Below are 7,061 nucleotides of genomic sequence, written 5' to 3'. Positions count from 1 at the left end.
TATCACAAAAAGCAATCAGGATTATATAGTTACTCAAATCTTCAAATCTAAGTCTAGTTATGTTAACTCTATCAGCTTATAAAATAAAACATCTGTGGGGCCACTTATAATCATAAAGTGGCTGGATTATACAGATAAATGGAAGTACTAGGTTCTTCTTTGGCACTTAGAGTGTACATGAACTAGGGAATGTACACATCTGGGTGTTTTCTGGGTAGTTCATATGGTTCTTCTGTGACAAAAATTTCTGTGTCCTATTTGATGATTTAGATAAATAGTTCTGGGATCAATTATATTATCTCATTTTGTTTTAGTTATTTATAAATAAAAGGAAAAAATGTATTTATTTCTGTTTGTGGTTCTTTTCTTATTTGACTCTATTATTTCAGTGATTAGGTTAGCCCTGCTAAATAAACCCTTAAAGCAATTATCCAGAATTTCTATGGGACCATAATGTTATGCTAACCTAATGACATTCAGACATACATTGTTTGTTTTCCTTACACATTACCCCTTTCTAAGCTCCTTAAGGGGCTAATTCTAACATCAGTCAAAATATTCAGATATACAGTATTCTGAGTGTCAATATTTTTACCTAAACAAAGGTTCACTAGAGTGTACATGTTTTAGTGAACAAAGGTTCACTAAAAGCTTAATTGGTCATTTAATTATGTTGTAGATAATAGAGTATCTCTTCCTAAAAAGTGGAGAGGGAAATGATCTACTTTATAATAAATTACTTAAATTCAAAAAAATAAGTTGACAGTTCATTGTTACTTGTTTCTGCAACAGTATTAAAAGAACAGTAAGGAAAATTGTTAAGAAATTGTTACAGTGATAAAATACACTTTACATTTTCATTTATATGTATGTTTATTTGATATGACATCAAATTTTTTCCTGTATTATACCAAGTTTTTATGACCATTGCTTTTTAGGAACTTTTAGGAACTTTAATATTCCATTCAACCAGTATGGTATGGATTGTAAATTTTTATGTGGTGAGATCAATATTTTCCTAGAAAGAGGACTGTTCTTCCAAGTACCTTGAAACTTACTTTTGCAGAATGTAAGAAAGAGACTTTCCAGAAGATGGTTTAGGAGAAAAATGCATGCCACCAACTACATAATAAGGATAGGTTAGAATTATTATCTAGGGATTCAGAAACACTTCCACCCACTAGCCATCATTTTGTTATACAGTAACTTCCATTCTTTTATTGCAAAAATTAATATCTCAATTAAATCTTCATAAAGTTCTGTCGTGATGATGCTTTGAAAACTAGATTAGGACTCATCATCTAATCTAAAACTTCCTCTGGAAAATCCAGGATGTAAGACTACCATAAGCATGTATCAATTTTCCCACTGGGGTTTCTATCTTAGAACGGTTTCTTTAGAGAGAAAAGGATTGCTCAGTTTAAAATATAAGGCTGCACTTGTGTTTTTTGAAATGGACACACTCTGATTCATATCATGCTTGACTTGACTGAAACTAATTTTTTTTGGCCTCCTTTTGGAGCAAAAATTACATAAATTTGATTATGAAGATATTAAAATATTTTTCACCATCACATTCATTCATTTTTCTTAAGTACCACATGAGGTGCTTTGTTGAAGTTTGGGAAACAAGTCTGTATTTAATTTTTCCATACACATTTACAAGTTTTGACTAAAATCTTAGGCTTTGTAGTGCTTCATTTTTTTGTTTTCTTGTTCTTTGTTTTTGTCTTTCAAGTATTTTCTAGCCACTGACTCAGTCTCTCTTGTTGTTTATTTGGATATAAATATTTGCTTGAATATCAATCTCCTAAAGTGGAGTCATTGAGAAAAGGGTCTAGTTCTTAATTTCCATCACTGTATTCATTTTCTTATTTTACACTCAACACATGCATAGCAGAGTGTGTTACCTGCATACTTACTATCCATTTTTCTTATATTCCTTCTTAATACAATCTCAGTTCTATTCTGGTGGCAACATACCCAGTTTGAAAAATCAAATGTAGCCTCCTTTATATAGGGATAATTGTGTGGATGAATTGAGAGAGTATGCCAAAGTGTTTTGTAAGTGATAAAGAGTTTTCCAAGTGAAAAATATTAACTGAAATCAATTGCATACATACTATGTATAAGATTCTATTCTGATTATCACAGCCATTCTGTGAGGAAGGTATTATCATTAGCTTTAGTTTAAAGATTTAAAAGTCAAGCAAGAAAGGATAACTTGTCCATGCTTAAGAAAAATTAATGATTGGGATGATGAAAAAATATTTTAATATCTTTATAATCAAATTCGTATAATTGCTACTCCAAAAACCAGCAAAAGTTTTTCAAATAGAGTTTCAATCAAGTCAAGCATGATATGAATCAGAGTGTGGGGAACCTTTCCATCTTTGGAATACTAAATTACCCAAACTCAGTCCTGTCTCTGATTTCATGATTTCCTTCCATGTGTTAATGGCTCATATCCTCTGGAAAAGAAGATCTTACCATTCAGATAGAAATCTACCATTCTCTTTCTTCTTCTTTCTCCTCTATACCCCCAACCTTGGTTTGAAGGTCAAATTCCCTCTGGTAAGATTATGGGCTCTTTTTCAGGCTTCCTGCTATAGAGAAGCTTAATATTAAGACTATCAGGAAGATGGAGAGGGAAGTCATAGAAATGGTGGAGCTAGTGGGTTGTTCTTATTGCAAAAAAGAAAGAAACTCTCCTGGAAAATGGAAAAGAGTTTTATTCTTTCAAGTATCAGAAGAATATGGTACAGAAGTAGTGAGAACTGAAATCCCCAAACCAGACTAGGAAAGAAGAAATCATGAAGTAGAAAAAGTTGATAAGAGGGAAAAGAGAGAAAAAAATCATGCAGATTTGGGAGAAGTTACAAAGTTAACAAAGCACTCTCCTCTTTGCCCTCGCTCTTCCCAACTTTAAGAGGATGTCACATCTATGTTTGAGAGAGGACATAGGCCATTGTGGAGGAAAGAATCACAGAAGAAAGGCATTTATATCCTTGTTGCAGGAGATGAGAAAGAACTCTTCCTGAGAAATTTCAACTCTGTCGCATTTCCTCTGCTCAAAAGTAACTGCTACCCCAATACCAGGTAAGCTTTGTGGACAAGATAGAACAAGTAGCAGAAACTGATAAGGAAGAAAGCAAAAACAGAGAATCTTCCCTACATAGAAATGATGGCCCCCTGTAGGGGAAGCCAGAGGCCTCATGCTAGTTAGGTAGTGACAGAGATTAAGGGAGACATTTCGCTAAAACTTTAATTTAACTGGCCAAATGAGGAAATCTCATTTGTGGACAATCTGAGTGATGGCTCAGGTAATTCCATCAAATACAAATTTCCTAAGGACAAAGGATACTCACTTTACAGTCCAGAATAGTTCTGTATTCCTAGGATCTCTGCCCAAGTGATGTTATGTCTCCTTGGTCTGAGATCTATTTCAGGCTTTAAAATCTCCTAGATACTAGAATAGAAAAGGAATATCAAGAATAACAGGGCATTCTATTTTTTTAAAGATTTTATTTATTTATTTGACAGAGAGAGAGAGAGATCACAAGTAGGCAGACAAGCAGGCAGAGAGAGGGGGAAGCAGGCTTCCAGCTGAGCAGAGAACCTGATTCAGGACTCGATCCCAGGACTCTGAGATCATGATCTGAGCCAAAGGCAAAGGCTTTAACCCACTGAGTCACCCAAATGCCCCACAGGGCATTCTATTTGACACAGTCAGAGACTACAGTGTATGCATAAGAAACAGCCTTTCTAAAATGCAAGGGGGTTACTGAGGAGCCCAAGGAAGAAGGCAGCAGTGGTTGTAGTGACTGAGCAGAGCCCAGTGACAGGATGCTTCCTACATCAACACATCAACTATGTACTTCGATACATATATGAAAGGATCCCCCTCTAAAATGAAGATTGTTCTCTCTCTAGTTGGTGTTCGTATGGAGACCTGTTCAACCCACCACGGTGAAACAGTTTGCTGACTAAATTTTAAAAACCACTGGTACCAGGAAAGATTCAGCACATTCTCTGTACTGGAAAACTTTGCACCAAAGAGAGGTATGACTCTCTCAAGACTTTGACCAGTGATGTTCATATCGTGAAAGGAGTCTTTCATGAGAATCAAAATTATCCAGAACAAAAAGTTGTGACTGCTGGGCAATTCAAAATTGGTTTGATCCATAAGCAACAAGTTATTACATAGGAGATATGGCCAGCTTAGCCCTGTTGTAGGACCGTTTGATGAGGACATTCTTAACTCAAGATACACGTACAAATTTGAAGCATTTGAGCATGAAAAGAGTTTTTACATTAACCCAGGTTCTGCCACTGAAGCATATAATTTCTTAGCAACAAACATTATCCCTTCATTTGTATCAATGGATATTCAGGCTTCTACAGTTGTCCTTTACATGTATCAGCTAATTGGAGATGATGTAAAAGTAAAAGGAATTGAATACAAAAACATCTTAAAGCCTGGCCTGTCTTGCTGGGTTTTTTCATTCCCCTGTTCAAATCAAGTAATTAAGCATTTATGAATCACAAGATCATATCACATTTATATTTTATAGTAAAATATAATATTGCTTTCTGTTAATACAATGTTAAGCTTCTTATAATCTATGAGAATATATGCCACTTCTTATTTTATTTCTATGAAAAAATGTCCACCATACAGTAAATGGTCATGTGCTAAGAAAAATGTACTCTTGCAAATACCCTCAGAGTTGATATTTGGAACTTCACTACAAAAACGTAGTGCATGAGGAAAAAGAATCTAGGTTTTCTTGTATACATTTTTCTCTTTGGTAATAAACAGTTACCTTTCATTTATAAAAATAAACAAATAAAACATAAAATGCAAGGGACCAGCCAGAGAAATAGAATGACTCAGCATCAAGTATGTTAAGTGACATTCACAATGAGGCTGATAATTTTGCAAGGTCAAATCATCTAGACAATGCCTCCCCTGGCCCTTCTCCTCAGGCCTCTTCTGAAATTTTCACTGAACCTGAAGCACATACAAATCTGGTGGTCAAGGAAAGGGAGCTTTAATGCTTCCAAAGCCAGCTTTATGTGATCACCCCAGCATGCTATCCTCATGGTGAACTCAAGTTCAGGAGACAGAAAAGGCTGTATCTTTTTTTTTTTCCATTTTATTTATTTTTTCAGCGTAACAGTATTCATTGTTTTTGCACAACACCCAGTGCTCCATGCAAAACGTGCCCTCCCCATTACCCACCACCTGTTCCCCCAACCTCCCACCCCTGACCCTTCAAAACCCTCAGGTTGTTTTTCAGAGTCCATAGTCTCTTATGGTTCGCCTCCCCTTCCAAATTTTTTTTTAATAAACATATAATGTATTTTTATCCCCAGGGGTATCCTCCTTTGCCCAAAGGCATGACTTACTGAACAAGCCCCAACTGTAAGGAGGACAGTGCCCTCACTGTTTTTAGTTGCCATCTCTCTTTGCTAGACTGGCCTCCTGTCTCTATCTTTTCTAGGACCTAGAAGGGGGGCATATGGTGGTTGGTCATTTCATAATGAGGAACTAGAGAGCTTACCATTGGAGAGGAATAAGAAAGCAGTGAGAAAGTGTCAATGGGACCTCCTACCTCTATCACTATATTCTGAACTCAAAAGTATGAAGATTTCATTTTTCGTTTTACTGCTTTTCCTCTGTTTCATTCTCCAATTCACTTTTTCCACTTCCTTTATATTTTACCTGAACTAGCTTTTGAGGCTATCTTCATAAACTTGACACAAACAGCAATAAAACTTCACTTCAAAAGTTTCCTTAGTCCAACCTGAGAACTTCCATAGTGGAAAGGCCACCATACTTGGAAGCAGGAAACCCAGGCTATAGACCTAACTCTGTCACTTTTATCTGTGACATCCAGTAAGCCACCTAACATTTTTGACATTCCATTACCTCATGAGTAAAATAAGGATAAGAATACATTATCCCACATATATCACAGAGATCACATGGCTAAGGATCAAATAAGAGTGAATGTTCAAGTCTTATGATGTTTGTATCATTACTATTTTTTCTCCTCCAATCTACCTTGTAATAAGACAAATAAATCTGACACCTGATCTTGGAAGTAGCCATTCATAGCTAAGGGCTCCCCTCAGCTTAGAAATTTGAAATCTGTAGCTTAGAACTTAGAAATTTTCACTAATCATCCCTGACAGGAGGATTGGGAAATGTTACCCATTTCTCTGCTGGGATCTGTTGCAAGTTGTAGGCTTTTCTTGCTCATCTGTTTCTATCTCCATTGGCTTTTTGTCTTTAGGAAGGCACATTTGACACTCCTCTTTTCCCCTTTTCCTAAGCCAATATCAAGGATGGAAAGACCTCTGTTCTCCTTCACTCTCTTCTCTCTCTTACTGGGGGACTTGATGAGCCTCTGATGAATGAGTTGGGCAGGGACTACTCTTGATTGTAGCATAGCAATCATAGGAATGTTGCCTCGCACCTCCTACTATATCCCACTCTGTTCTTTGGCCCCAGGACTGCATGTTTTTGCATCATGCTCCAGCATTAAAGACAAGGCGAGACTAACAGCAGTGTCTCCAGGGCACAGTTGTTATCCTGCCAACTGATGCCTTTGTACACTTCCTCACAACACAGTTTAGGCTTCAGCTGAGAAACATCAGGATTACATCTGGGACATTTGAAGGACTGGACCACCTACATCACCTTTTGAGCATCACGCTCCCTGTTGCTGGAGTCTGTTCCTTCCTCCAGATGCCCTAGAACTCCTGTGATTCCTCAACACCCTTTCCTCCCATGGCTATCACCTGAATTATAGACATAATATCCATTTTCCCATCAACCTTATTCATATAACCCTGAGGCATAACTGTCTAACAGAGAGGGAATTGCAAGGGCTCTTCCCAAACCTTCTCCCTGGTTCCTCTCCTACCACCAGCCTTGATCCATGGACCCCTCTCTTAGAGGTGCTGGATCTGTCTGCCAACCTGAAGTTGAGCTGGGTGAATGGCAGAGCTCTACATGGCCTCCAGCTCTACTTCCTGAGACTGAATGGCAC

The 7,061-nt window shown here is 37.2% G+C and overlaps 1 pseudogene; it reads left to right on the top strand.

Annotated features, from left to right (window-relative positions):
* Nucleotides 1-2,944: 2,944 nt before the first annotated feature.
* Nucleotides 2,945-4,531, top strand: LOC123943548 (annotated as a pseudogene).
* Nucleotides 4,532-7,061: the final 2,530 nt, after the last annotated feature.

Source organism: Meles meles, chromosome 6 (genome assembly GCF_922984935.1).
Source record: "Meles meles chromosome 6, mMelMel3.1 paternal haplotype, whole genome shotgun sequence".
In the NCBI taxonomy this organism is placed as follows: domain Eukaryota; kingdom Metazoa; phylum Chordata; class Mammalia; order Carnivora; family Mustelidae; genus Meles; species Meles meles.
The sequence above is the reverse complement of the archived record's forward strand: the minus strand, read 5'-3'. Positions and strand labels throughout refer to the sequence as shown.